Source organism: Pongo abelii, chromosome 15 (assembly GCF_028885655.2).
Source record: "Pongo abelii isolate AG06213 chromosome 15, NHGRI_mPonAbe1-v2.0_pri, whole genome shotgun sequence".
Taxonomy (NCBI): domain Eukaryota; kingdom Metazoa; phylum Chordata; class Mammalia; order Primates; family Hominidae; genus Pongo; species Pongo abelii.
This window is the reverse complement of record NC_072000.2, coordinates 43,961,429-43,976,172: the sequence shown is the minus strand read 5'-3', so window position 1 is coordinate 43,976,172 and position 14,744 is coordinate 43,961,429. Positions and strand designations below refer to the sequence as shown.

At 36.1% G+C, this 14,744-nt stretch overlaps 1 long non-coding RNA gene across 1 annotated transcript in view; it reads right to left on the bottom strand.

Annotated features, from left to right (window-relative positions):
- Nucleotides 1–14,744, bottom strand: part of LOC129049888 (uncharacterized) — a 602,992-nt gene that overhangs the window by 78,936 nt on the left and 509,312 nt on the right. The window contains exons 5-7 of the long non-coding RNA XR_008513264.2: nucleotides 8,168–9,226; nucleotides 7,522–7,659; nucleotides 6,201–6,429 (exon numbers count right to left, since the gene is read on the bottom strand). This is a non-coding gene — a long non-coding RNA (uncharacterized LOC129049888). The remainder of the gene's footprint in view (nucleotides 1–6,200; nucleotides 6,430–7,521; nucleotides 7,660–8,167; nucleotides 9,227–14,744) is intronic.

Here is a 14,744-nt window from a genome sequence, read left to right as displayed (position 1 = left end):
TATGCATGTTTTTTACATTGGTATATTGCGTGACACCAAGGTTTGGGGTACAATTGATCTAGTCACTCAGAAAGTGACTTTAGTACTTAACAGGTAGTTTTTTTAGGCCACATCTTCCTTCCTCCTTCACCCCTTTTTGTAGTATCCAGTATTGGTTGTTGCCACCTTTGTGTCCATGTGGATCCAATGTTTAGGTCCCACTTATGAGTGAGAGCATGCAGTATTTGGTTTTCTGTTTCTGCATTAATTCACTTATGATAATGGCCCCCAGAAGCATCCATGTTGTTGCAAGGAGCATGTTTTTTTGTTGTTTTTTGTTTTGTTTTTTTTTGTGACTACAAAGTATTCCATGGTGTATATGTACCAGTCATTAATTTCTACTCATCTCAACTTCTCATTTAATTTTCTTCTATACTCAAATCACCTATATATGAAGGATTACCAAGCAAAGAAACTACAGTTCTTAGACAATAGAAATCATTCTGTGGAAACACCATTGTCACTTTTACCTATGAAATTTAAAAATCAAAACCTGCTTTCCAACAAAATAAATGTTAATTTATAAACTCAATCATATCACTCATTTATTGACCAAGAATCATAGTTTATAATAAAGCAACAAAGTAGAGGCCTTCAGGAGCGGAAAATAGCTTATAAAAAGTGACAGTTGTATCCAAAATGTAGCTAAAGCCAAATGTATTAAAAATAATTTGAAGGTTTAATATAATGGATTTTTTTTTCATTTAATCGCTTAAGAGATGAACATTTCACTAAAACACCTTTTTAAAACATCGCATTTTCAAATTACATTTTTCTACTTTAACCTTTATAAACCCCATTGGACCCATACCTACTTATTTTATAATTGCTGTTTTCCCTTCATTCTCCATCTTCTATTTTGTAAATAATGAATAATTATAATTCTATATAATCTCTTAGCAAAATCAGAATCATAATTTTAGGAAGAAAGAAGAGGAAATTTAAGTGAGGATAACGTTTTGAAGGCAATGAGTAAGGCATATTTTGGTGCAACGGTTTTCTGTCTACTGGCGTAGTGTTCTACACAATCAATACTACATCTCATTAACTAGTAGTAAAATGAAATGATTATGACCAAAGTCATTTTAAGCTGTTTCTCTAGTGGCAATACTGCATTTTGTACTTTCATAACGAAATGAAGGTTTTCAGATTCAGAAAGAAATGTGTTATTCTGAAGTGTTACCTAAAAACTTAAAAACTGTCAGTGTCTAGATGAGTGCTTCTAAAAACCATGAACATCCCTTTGAAGATCTCCCAGGATCCTCCCAAAATAACCAGGGCCAAAAAGTGAGGGATGATGGTAGTGATGATACCACCAAAATGAGGTCATAGTCAGGACACCATTTAGTGGGCATGTTTACCATGAGACAAGCACGTTACATTTGCATTTTATATTTTCCAGAGCACAAATCTGTGAGAAGAATTAAAAAGAGCAAAGATGCATCAGGAAAAAAAAATGTGTATCATAACAGTCACATGTCCTATTAATTTCTTCCTCCCATTAGTCTATGGAGATTCAAGACAACTATATTGCCATCTCCTTTCTTGTCCCCTAAAATAAAAACACAATAAAGTTCTAGGGACCTGAGAAATTTTTCCAGGTGTCATTTATGCAATTAGCCTATGGGATTTAGAGATAATATATTTTTATTTGTTTTAATAATGTCCCTTTATTCTGATAAAAGTAACAGTATGTCTTTGGTGCCTAATGAAAAGGGCTATCCCACTGCCAACTGTCCACATGCTGTCTATTCATATCTGTGCTGAGCTTTCTGAGATCCATATTTGAGATATTGCAGTCCCTTTGCTTCTTGATTTTAGCTACTCTCTTAATTTGTGTCCTGTTTTGTCTCAAGTATCCCTAACTCAGAAGCCTCTTGTGAGACTGACCTTGACTTATACCTTCACTTCTGCTTCCTTTCCTAATAAGAACCTAGATCATATTTCATCCTTTAGGCTGGATCTTGGGTGTGTGAAAATGGAGAAAAATGTGTTGAATTAAAATAGACATGTTTATTGTATAAGAGTTAAGTAAATAAAATTTTGTGTTTGATAATTAGTTTTAGAAGAAAAGTTATAGTTATATAATCCACTATGGTCAGTTGCTATGACTTTGTTGTTCTGCTACACTGCTTCAATTTGAAAGTCAACTCAATTATCAAAAAACTGAGTATATTTAGACATCATAAGATTATGATCAAATTTATTTCAATGATAAGCATCTTGTCAACTGGGAGAAAGATAGTTATTCAGAACTTGGACACAAATGTTATGGCATGACTCAGATAGATGGTATCCTTATAGATTATGAAAATTATGCAAGAGGAAAAAGTGTCCAAAGCATAGTTGCATAAAAGCTAATAAATAGAAATATGTCTTGAAAAAATAGAGCCTAGTTAAGAAAAGTTGAGCCTAGGAACAGATCAGACCTAGGCAAACTTAAGGGATAAAACAATAAGACAAGAGCAAAGGTCAGAATTTACAATTCGAGGAATCTGATAGGCTGTTATCTCTTCTTTTTCCTAAAAATATCATTGGACTGCCAGAAGGAAAATAAAAGTACAAACACATCCATAGCCCTAATAAAGAGCTCAGACATAAGTCATTAGCAAGTATAACACAGAAGAATTTCTGGAAATATAAGGTAGATAGAAGAGAATTAAAAGAAACCCATGAAAACGTAGGAACTTGAATCCACTCAGTGATCAAAAGGACTTTCTAAATAGTGAGTTATTAAACAAAAATCTTATAATCATTTTAGGAACAGAGTAATTGGGATACAAAAGTACAAGCAGAATTTGATTTTGTCAGTAGGGTGGCTGTGAAAGAACTGCAAACCAGTTGTATCAGATTTCAGCATAGCTGCCAATAGCTTTTGCCCTTGGGCAGTAAGGTGGCAAATGGACATGAAGTTTGCCAAACAGGTTGTTTGGGCTGCAGATAAAATCAAACAGAGGCCCAGATTAATTCTGGACACAATGGTATATGCACAGCCTGCACCAAGAAAGTAAACTTCCTCAACATCCTACAGAAAATTGACAATTAGAAAATCTCATGCAACCCTCTCCTTCCCAACAATCAGAATGAAGATTTCTACGACTATAATCTGAATTCATTACTGTAGGAAGAAATTATACTTATTCTGATGATACTTACTTCAGCTGTCAATAGTATTCATTCTAAGTCCTCATTAATAAAGACAATGAAGATTCTACAATATATAAGGAAACCAATGGATGCAATGTAAATATCCAGTTAAAAGAACAGAAGAATGAACCCTTGAATAAGTAGTTAATATGGAAAATAAAACATAATTGTGTAATCATTATAGTTAGTAATGTTCAATATTCAGAAACACTTAAAAATATTAGAAGTATATTGGGACCCATGATGCTGCATACACCAAAATAATATGAAAAGATTTTTTTACTCCTACAACTGGACTTTCTGGGAATTGTAAGGCAAGTTCAAGCTGGTCTGACTGACTGGCAGGAACAAAGCTGGGTTTGGGTTTTATTACAGGTAGGAAGTAGGGGCAGAATGGAGGTGGGTGCCCAGGAATGGTATGGCATATTTATTGGCTTTTTATTGTGAACAATAATAAAATTTGCATGTTTCCACTTTTTCCCACCTCTTTTCTCCCTTTTTCACTATTCAATTTTGTATTATTCTTTCTTAGTTGTTCCAGTATTTACTTTGTACCTCCAAGCATATTTATAGCTTGGCTACTTGATGAATCAATTGTAAGTCATATATTTTAATCCCTGGCTATGAAGAATGGAGAAAATCTACTCATATATCATACCTCTTCTAATTCTTCCTTCTCTCACTTTCTTTATTAGTTATATTATTTTTACACTGTCATCATAGAAGACATTTAAATTCTGTTCAATAAGAATAATTCACATATTTGTTTCCATCTCTCCCTTTCAGGACATGAATTCAAGGCTGGCTACCAGTCCTTTCATCATTGTTTATTCAGTTTTCTCCTCTTTGGCCAAGGAACAGTTTTCTTCAAAAAGAGCCTATGGATATTCCATTCCTTTAATTTCTCGCACATGTAAAAACTTTACACATACCCAGTACTGGGATGCCTGGGTCAAATGGAATTTCTAGTTCTAGATCCCTGAGGAATCGCCACACTGACTTCCACAAGGGTTGAACTAGTTTAGAGTCCCACCAACAGTGTAAAAGTGTTCCTATTTCTCCACATCCTCTCCAGCACTTGTTGTTTCCTGACTTTTTAATGATCGCCATTCTAACTGGTGTGAGATGGTATCTCATTGTGGTTTTGATTTGCATTTCTCTGATGGCCAGTGATGGTGAGCATTTTTTCATGTGTTTTTTGGCTGCATACCCAAAGGACTATAAATCATGCTGCTATAAAGACACATGCACACGTATGTTTACTGCGGCATTATTCACAATAGCAAAGACTTGGAACCAACCCAAATTTCCAACAATGATAGACTGGATTAAGAAAATGTGGCACATATACACCATGGAATACTATGCAGCCATAAAAAATGATGAGTTCATGTCCTTTGTAGGGACATGGATGAAATTGGAAATCATCATTCTCAGTAAACTATCACAAGAACAAAAAACCAAACACCGCATATTCTCACTCATAGGTGGGAATTGAACAATGAGAACACATGGACACCGGAAGGGGAACATCACACTCTGGGGACTGTTCTGGGGTGGGGGTAGGGGGGAGGGATAGCATTGGGAGATATACCTAATGCTAGATGACAAGTTAGTGGGTGCAGTGCACCAGCATGGCACATTTATACATATGTAACTAACCTGCACATTGCGCACATGCACCCTAAAACCTAAGTATAATAATAAAAAAAAACTCAAAAAAAAAAAGAAAGTTTATAGACAGCAAAAAAAAAAAAAAAAATACTTTATACATATATCCTTCATATTTGAATGGCGATTTAGGTGTGCATAACATTTTTAGTCATTTTTGCTGAGAAATTTAGGGACATTACTCCACATCCTACATGGAACATGTATTTTAAAAACAATAGCTTGCACTGTTATTTCCCCCCTGGTGTTATACTCACTTTGCCTGGATACTAAAAATAATTTTCTTAGTATTTGACAAAATCATCACCAGACTTATCTGTTAATCGTTCTGCATGAATTTTTTCCCTAGGACATAATATATCATTTGAATTCAAAAGACCTATGAATATATCAATCATTTGATATATTCTATGAATATATCAATCATTTGATATATTCTATGAATATATCATTTGAATTCAAAGACCTATGAATTCAAGTCTTTTATTTGTGAAATTTCTCCTTGAAATACATTGTTAAATGTTTATTTTCCCTTCCAATTGTTAGGTTTATTTCTTCAGGGACATTAATTATATTTAATATAGGATCATTTGTCTTCCATACATACTTGTTTATTTCAAACCCTTTGAAATTTGCTCATTTCCATTCCTTTCCACTCATGTTTTTCAATCTTGCCCTTCATGACTGTCATTATATTTCCATAATATTTCTTTTCATATATGTCACTGTGTCACTGTCAATGTTAACTTCCTATGATTATTTTATTTTTATCCTCTAAGTATTTCCTGGCTCCTGTTTCTCAGGATATTTCTACGCCTGTGGTGGCACCATATCTCCCTAGGCTTTTGTTTCTCTGCCATGAATTTTTGATGGTTTCATTGAGTTGTGCCCAGTCACACTGGTATATTTAATCACAGTTTACTGGATCACTGACAAATTTTTCCATGAGTTTTCTTTGTCCATTTATTTTTGCATATGTTTCAGTCTTGCCTTTTCCTTCCTTTCTCTGTGTAGTATATTTGCACTGGCTCCTTTTTTGATAATAACTTGTCTTTGAATGCAAAGAAATCTTTCTGTATCAGCATTTTTCACATTCTTATTAGACAGGAACTAAAGTAATATTACAAACTAGCAAGAATTCTCCCTGGGTTATAATATAGGATTGTCTGAATGTCCAGGATGCCTTAACTTTATTTCTTCCCATTAAAAACAGATTTAGAGCTGTAGTCCTACATATAATATAGGATCTCCTTCCACGCCACATTTCCAATGCACTTACTCTTCCTTCCCTGGTACCCATGGGAAAAAAAAATCATATGAAACTTTCAGCCTGAAACACATACCTGTTTATTGAAACAAAAGGTTGTTGTTTTGCTTCTCGGTGTAAGAACTGCTCAGTCAGCTTAATCCAATATTTGTAGCCATTAAAGACCTTCTCAGCATCATTCTTGCCCCTGTGGCAGCACTTTTTTATATCTGATTGTTATGAGTAAGAAATGTCTTTAGTTTAACAAAATGTAGAGCTTGCATTCCTGTTTCTTGAGTTTTTGTCGTTGTTACTGTTCTTGTTTTCTAAAATAGAGAAGAGGACCTGATAAAACAGGTATCTCTAAGCTCATGTTATTCAGGAATGACCTCAAACGCAATTTAGCATGGGATATGAAAGCACTGAAGCCAAGTTGTTTTTATACAAGAGAGTTTGTTGGTATTTCATTTAATTATTTGCTTCGATATCTAAGAAAACTTTAAGTGATATAGTCTTTTGACTTTCTTTTAACTAACCTTACTGTGTGACCCCACGAGAAGCAGACTGTTATAAGAGATCAAAGTTCAAAATGTCAACAGTGACCCACAGAGAGCTCTGTTGTCCAGTGCAGCACATTACTAAGTACTCTGAATACATCACAGCTACGGTTATTAATATGAGCAGTCCTCATAAATTTGAAACTGGCTCAATGATCCCATTGAACTGAAGTTTATGGTTTCTTTTGGATAAACATAGAAATTTACCCTCCCAGTCTTAAAACAAAAAAAAATTACATTTGTCTTGTCTGAGTTCCTTTCTCAGGAAACCAACCCTCATGCCCCCTACATAGTATCAGGGAAGTGAAACTTACCAGATCACAGTATCGGGACAATGAGACACCATACCCCTCACTCATCATGATTGCCTATCCAACCACCTGCTTCCTGTTGACCAACTCCTGTTCCTTAGCCCGAATTCCTGTTTACCTACATATAGTTATATTCCTCCCCCACTACATAAACTCCCAGTTTTAGTAGATCAGGGAAATGGATTTGAGATTGATCTTGTATCTCCCCAGCTGCGCGGCACCCAATTAAATAAAGCCTTTGTTCCCTGAGAATTCTCGTTGTCTCATAATTGGCTTTCTGTGTGGAAAGCAGGAGAACTTAGACCAAACCCCTGGTTTTTGGTAACAAATTGATGGATACTGCCTACAAAATATTAAGATGCATACTACATACTTCATGTTCACAATCTCGTTTAAAATTTACAATTACTGGCCAGGTGTAGTGGCTCACACCTGTAATCTCAGCACTTTGGGAGGCCGAGGCAGGTGGATAACCTAAGGATAGGAGTTCGAGACCAGACTGGCCAACATGGCAAAACTCCGTCTCTAATAAAAGTACAAAAAAACTTACCCAGGCGTGGTGGCACACGCTTGTAGTCCCAGCTACTCGGGAGGCTGAGGCATGAGAATCACTTGAACCAGGGAGACAGAGGCTGCAGTGAGCCAAGATTGCGCCACTGCACTCCAGCCTGGGCAACAGAGTGAGACTCTGTCTCAAAAAAAACAACAACAACAAAAAGCTTACAATTACTATATGGAGTAACCACTACATTATCATTTTCCAAAAGAAGAAATTCAAGGCTTAGAATTCTACTAATTCTAATTAGTAGAAGTCTACTAATGTTCCCAAGGCCACACAGGAAGTAAATAGCCTAGCCAGAATTAGAATCCTGTTATACTCCAAGACCTGTAATGCCCATCACTTACTCTACAGAATATCCAAATATCTTTTAATTATTTTCAAAATTGCTTCTATTATTCCAGTCATGTAGAATCATAAAAGGTAGACTTCAAAAGTCATCCGAGATTTCTGGGGGACTTTATTCCATTATATTAGCCCCGCCAAATATAAATGTAAAATTGATGGCCTAAAACAGTGAACTCATCTCCCAAAGTGGCCCAAAGAAAGAATTGTATGCGTTTTCTCCTTAGAGTAAGGAATCATCCTTTGTTTCCCACAGGGTGGCTTAATTCTATTCATTGTGAGAGGTGACAACCTGCCAGCAGCCGTGGCTCACTCTTGGCGCCTCCTCTGCCTCGGCATCTGCTCTGGCTGCGCTTGAGGAGCGCTTCAGCCCGCCGCTGCGCTGTGGGGGGCCCTCTCTGGGGCTGGCTGAGGCCGGAGCCCGCTCCCTCTGCTCGGGAGGAGGTGTGGAGGGACAGGCGCGGGTGGTAACCTGGGCTGCGCGTGGCCCTGGCGGGCAGGCGGGACTTCCGGGTGGGCGCCGCGCGAAGCCTGCTGGACTTGATCGGGGGCTAGGTCCTGGTTGTCCACGATGGCGGGTCTCTTGTCTCTTTCTCCCTTTCCCTCTTTTCCTCTTGGTTGTCTACGATGACTCCCTCTGGGCTGTCAGAGTGCCTGGGCTAGGTTCCGCAAAGTCCCCTGGAGAGTGCCAGTGAGCGGTGAAGCAGGCTGGGCTTCTGGTTGGGTGGGGACTTGGAGAAGTTTTCTGACTAGCTAAGGGATTGTAAACGCACCAATCAGCACTCGGTGCCTAGCTAAAAGTTTGTAAAGGCACCACTCAGCACCCTGTCAAAACGGACCAATCGGCCCTCTGTAAAATGGACCAATCAGCAGGATGTGGGTGGGGTAAGATAAGGGAATAAAAGCAGGCTGCCCCAGCCAGCACTGGCAGCCACTCCGGTCCCCTTTCATACTGTGGAAGATTTGTTCTTTTGCTCTTTGCAATAAATCTTGCTTCTGCTCACTCTTTGGGTCTGCACCGCCTTTATGAGCTGTAACACTCACCGTGAAGGTCTGCAGCTTCGCTCCTGAAGCCATCGAGACCACGAACTCACCTGGGGGAACGAACAACTCCAGACGCGCTGCCTTTATGAGCTATAACACTCACTGCGAAGGTCTGCAGCTTCACTCCTGAAGTCAGCGAGACCACGAACCCACCAGAAGGAAGAAACTCCAGACATGTCCGAATATCGGAAGGAACAAACTCCAGATGCACCATCTTTAAGAACTGTAACACTCACCGTGAAGGTCCACAGCTTCATTCTTGAAGTCAGCGAGACCAAGAACCCACCAATTCTGGACACAATTGTGTCTATAATGGTAAAAGAAAAATAGATATATAGATATGTGTGTGTGTCCATATGCCTGTGTGTATATAAAGATATGTATGTGTGTGTCTATGTTTATTATGTCAACACATACATATACATGTAAGCAAGAATGTTATTTTCTCTTGTTTGAACATCTCTAGTTCCTTAAAATGTTACTTATATCTAAGGTAATCACATAGCTTACACGAGAAAACTTTTGAGAATAAAAAGGGGCATTAGCCAGGACATACAACTGGGTAGACAGGAGAAAACTGAGACAGTCCCAGGCATACTCATATGTCCTACCTATTCATATATGTAGTGCTTCTTTTTGTTGTTTTATAGGCCACAAACTCAGGTATACAAAAATGTACAATATCTTATCTACAATTCAGAGCTCTTAGCTATCTGTACAAAGAACTCCTAAAAATTGACAAGAAAAATATAATGACAGCAGAAAAAGAATAAAATGCTTTGAAATGGTAAGTTACAGAAGGAAAAAACATCACGTGATAACACATATGTTAAGAAATGCTCAAACTCTAGTTGTCAGCAAAGCACACTAAAAACTAGCTGTGAACTGTTATTTTATATGTGCCAAAATGACAAAAGTTAAAAAAAGGATTATAGTACCTACTGCTGGTTGGGATTTAAGACAATTCACATTGTGGGTGAAAAATATAAATTGTTATGGCTCTTTGGAAACTAAATCTAGCAACATCCACTATAATAAATTTATACATAATTAGCAATCCCACTTTTAGATTTCTATCCTATAGAAATAAAAGTGCCAGTACCTAAACACATGTACCCCAAAATTTTTACCACAGAATTATTTGTAGTTATAAATAAATAAAAACAAAATGGTCACATACTAAGTAAGATAATGGCTAAATAAATTATGATAGAGTCACACTATGTAATATGAGACTATCAAAAACATAAATTACAATATAAAATTTGTTCTGAGTTGTTTTCCATAAGGTATTGTTGAATGAGATGGCCATTGTGCAGTTCAAAGAAAGTTCTAGGGTCTGAGTAATTGTTATTATGACACTATAAAGAAACATGAAATAAAAAAACAAAAAACTTGGCACACTTACATCTATCTAACTATCTAAAATACTGTGAGGGTATGTGCTCATATAAGGTTCAGCTGCATGAGGCAAAGTACAGACAGATACCCACCAAGTTGTTAATATGAATTATGAGGGTACTGAAGTGGAGGTTTATGTGGATAGAATGCAGGACAGTGTGGGGGGTCAGAATGAGGAAATAAGTAGCATAGTAGTTCATAATAAAAGTCATGCAGAACTTACAGCTATCTCTGAATTTACAGACTTCCATGATTTAATGTTGCAAGGAAACGTATGCAGTATGTTCAGACTTTGGTTGAAAGAAATAGCTCGAACTTTTCTCTCTAAACACTCTCTTTATATATAAAATACTTGTTTATGTACATGTAAGCAGGTAGAAGAAAGGTGTTCAAAGATATCCACAAAATTGTTAACACTAAATAGCTCAAAGGATGAGAGGTAAATATTTTGGCTTAATAAAACTTGTGCTATTTTTGTGCTATTTTATACTAACTGTTACTACAAATATGTATTACTTTTTTAAATTTGAAAAACATTTAAAAATATTTCCTCTATGTTAAATTCTGAAAATACATTCTAGCAATATTGCACACCTTTAGGTTATCTGGAATCTACATCAGTGACCTCTACACCACAGTGCAGATGCCCTCACCCATGTAGTTATATATTTCCTCACTAAAACACTGGCATACTTCCATATATCTACCAATCTTTAAGAAATCTTCCTTGGTTCATTGATTGAACAGTAGTGTTATGCCACTGAAACATTAGTGTCAATTATTTTTTTTATCTCCCTTGGTTCACAGCTAGTTTTTCTTCTCTTCCCCTGCTTTCCACATAACTGCACACCATGCTGAAAACCAATTTTAATTTATATTTGCTTCATCTTTATTTGTTAGTGGATCCAAGCTTGCTCTTCCACAATAGACTATCTGGATTATTTTTAGTGGAAAAGCTTCATAAATTATGGAATGTAAATATGCTGAACATATCTACCTTGAAAATATGACTGGGTCTAAAGGAATATTTACTCCTGCATAATAAGGCTCCATAGACTCTTCAGAGGCCACATTTGAGAAATTAACACTCAAACCAAATGTATATATTCCATAGACCTACTTCCTGTTTTGGTGTAAAAGAATAAAGAAGAACTTTACCTCTATGGTAACATCAAGAAAAAAACTGGAAAATATTTGAAAATTATATCAGTCTATAGGGTTATTTATTAGTGGCAGATACAAGAAAGGCTTGATGAACAGGTTTCCACTGAAGCATTCACGGGCAATCAGCTTCCTTCAACAGCTCTGGGCAAACACTAGGTCTAGGTCTAGGTCTAGACAAACATTCAAAAAATCCAGAAACTATACCCAGTTCAGAAGAGATCTGACAAGATATTGACAACTGTTAAGTAGGCAGGAATACAAAATATTTTTTGGTGTAACCCTTCTCCTAATCTCACTCCTCTTCAGTTTCGCTGAAGTAATAAAGACAATGATGTTGAGATTGAAACACATACAACTTACATACTTGAAAAACTCTAACACTTATTCTAATAGTTTCAGGAACTGTAAATGTGATGGCAATACCTCTCTAGACCCCACATTCAATAAAACAGAGTAATTGCTCCATAGCAGTGGCAGCTCCCAGCAGCAACCTGCAGCCACAAAACTGGATGTCTTGGACTGGACTAGCCAGAAATGAGCTTAACTTTTTTTTTTTCTTTTTTTTTTCAGGGATTTGGATGCTTTTGGTTTTTTTTGGTTTTGTTTTTGTTGTTTTTTTTTTGTTGTTTTTTTCTTTTTGAGACAGAGTCTCACTCTGTCGCCCAGGCTGGCATGCAGTGGCGTGATCTCAACCCATTGCAACCTCTGCCTCCCAGGTTCAAGTGCTTCTCCTGCCTCAGCCTGCTGAGTAGCTGGGATTACAGGCATGCACCACCATGCCCAGCTAGTTTTATTTGTATTTTTAGTAGAGACGGGGTTTCTCCATGTTGGTCAGGTTGGTCTCAAACTCCCGACCTCAGGTGATCCACCCGCCACAGCCTCCCAAAGTGCTAGGATTACAGGCATGAGCCACTGCGTCAGGCCGAAATGAGCTTAATCTTAAAGCTTTTTAACTCAGTTGATTTCAGTCATTGAACAACTGGTACAAATTAAATGATTGCTTTCTCACTGTAACCAACAGACACAAATAATGTTCGTACACTCTGGGGAAACACAACTAAACAACAGTATACTCTGACCTTCCTAGTTCGTCTACACACAATGTCTGATACGCAGTATAAGAATTATAAGCTATGTGAACAAGCAAAAACTGGACTTCACAATGAAGAAAAAAAATCAAAAGCATCTAACTCACCGATAAACTACATATTGGAACTTGCAAACATGAACTTTAAAATAACTAACTAAGTACAAGAATTGACAAACAAAGTATCGATAAACAGATGGTGAATCTCAACAGAGAAAATAAAACTATTAGAATATAGAAATTCTGTCATCTGCAATACAAAATGGGATTAACATGAGAATTAAACTGAAAAAGAAACAATCTGTGAATTTAAAGACAGGTCAATAGATGTTATCTTAAAGGAAGTACAGAAGAAAAAAACAAAAAGCAACTGATCAGAAAGCCAATTACCAGCGGGAAAATACAAGGCAATTTAGCATATGTGTAATTAGAAAATATATCATTGTTAACTGAAGTTTATGCCAAGAATTCAAGGTTATATTAACATTCAGAAATCAATGAATGTAATGTATCACATTAACAAGAATAAAAAAGATAAATCACGTTGTTTATCAGATGCAAAAAAGCATTAGACAAATCTAGCACTCATTAATGATAAAAAGTCTCAGGATCTAGAAATAAAACTTCCTCAATTTGAAAATTTGAGTAATCTGTGAATACCTTTCCGCTGACATCACACTTATTGATAAAATATTAGACATTCACCACCACTAAGATTGGCGACAAGGAAAGGTAGTATACTTTTTCACCATTTGTATTCAACATTGTACTTTTCAAAGGTCCTAGATATTGCATTAAAGTAAAAATAAGGAAGAAAGGGAGTGAGCAAAGGAGCAAAGAAGAAAGAGAGGGAAAAGTAACAAGGGAGGAAAAAAGTAAGTATTTTTTTTCTGCAGACAACCAAATTATTTACATCTAGGAAATATTAATATATTAAAAATTCTAGATGTAATAGGTGAATTCAGTGAGGTCTCAGGATTTAGGATCAATACAAAATCTGTTGTATTTCTACAAATTAGCAAAAACAGTTGCAAAATAAAATTTAAAAATCAGTATCATTCATTATATTACAAAAAAATATAACATTTAGGGCCATATATAATAAAAGCTGAGCAAGACCTCTACTCTGCAAACAGGAAGACTTTCTTGAGAAAAGTTAGAGGTGACCTAAATAAATATTGTAAAGTTAAGCATGTATTTTTGCAATTAACATATTATTTTATTTAAAATAAAAGGTACTTTCTAGTTAAAAAAAAAGATATCAATTATCCCCAACTTAATCAAAGATGGCATGCAATTTCAATCAATATCTGAGGAGGCTTTTCTGCCATTACTGAAAAACAAATGCTAAAATTTATATGGAAGTATAACAAACCTAGATAGAACCGTCAAACATTATTGAAAAGTAAAGAAAATTTGAGGATTTGTAAAATCTGACTTCGAGACTTATTATAAAGCTACACCAACCAAGTCTGTGATACAGGCATAAGATAAACAAATAGATGCATGAAACAAAGGAGAGCCCAGAAATAGCTCTGCATAGATACAGTTGAATTATATTCGACAGGCAACAATGTAATTCAATGGAGAAAGAAAATCTTTTCAGCAATTGGTGTACTGGAACAACTGAATAAAGAATAGATGAAAAAATAAATCTCTTCTTGATGCATTCAACATAAAAGTTAATTCGAAATGACTCATAAACGTAAATATAGATGCTAAAATTATAAAACATTTAGAAGGAAGCATACCAGTGTTATAGTGAGCAAGATCATGAATGGTAAGTAAGAGTTTATAAGACTTTGAGAGAAAACAGAGATCAAATTTAAAGAAAAAGAATCCATGCTAAAGGCCTCAAATGTAAATCCATTGTGTCAATGGGAAATCATGAGAATATAGCGTTATTTCATTAGTAAGTACTGTCCTGTGCAAGTTGTTTTGCTAAGTGCAAAGGACAAAAGTTAAAATACCATACAGTACCTCTACATCAGGAACTTTCATTACAACGGGAAAAAAGGATATAGGGAATGGCACACAATGCAATGAAATAAGTTATATTACAGTCAACTACAATATCTATGAAAACAGTGAGAGCCTAGGAATTAATTCTATATCAATTTCTTGCAAGATTGTAAAGATTTCATAGGATAAACAGGTTGAGTCTGGTGGCAGA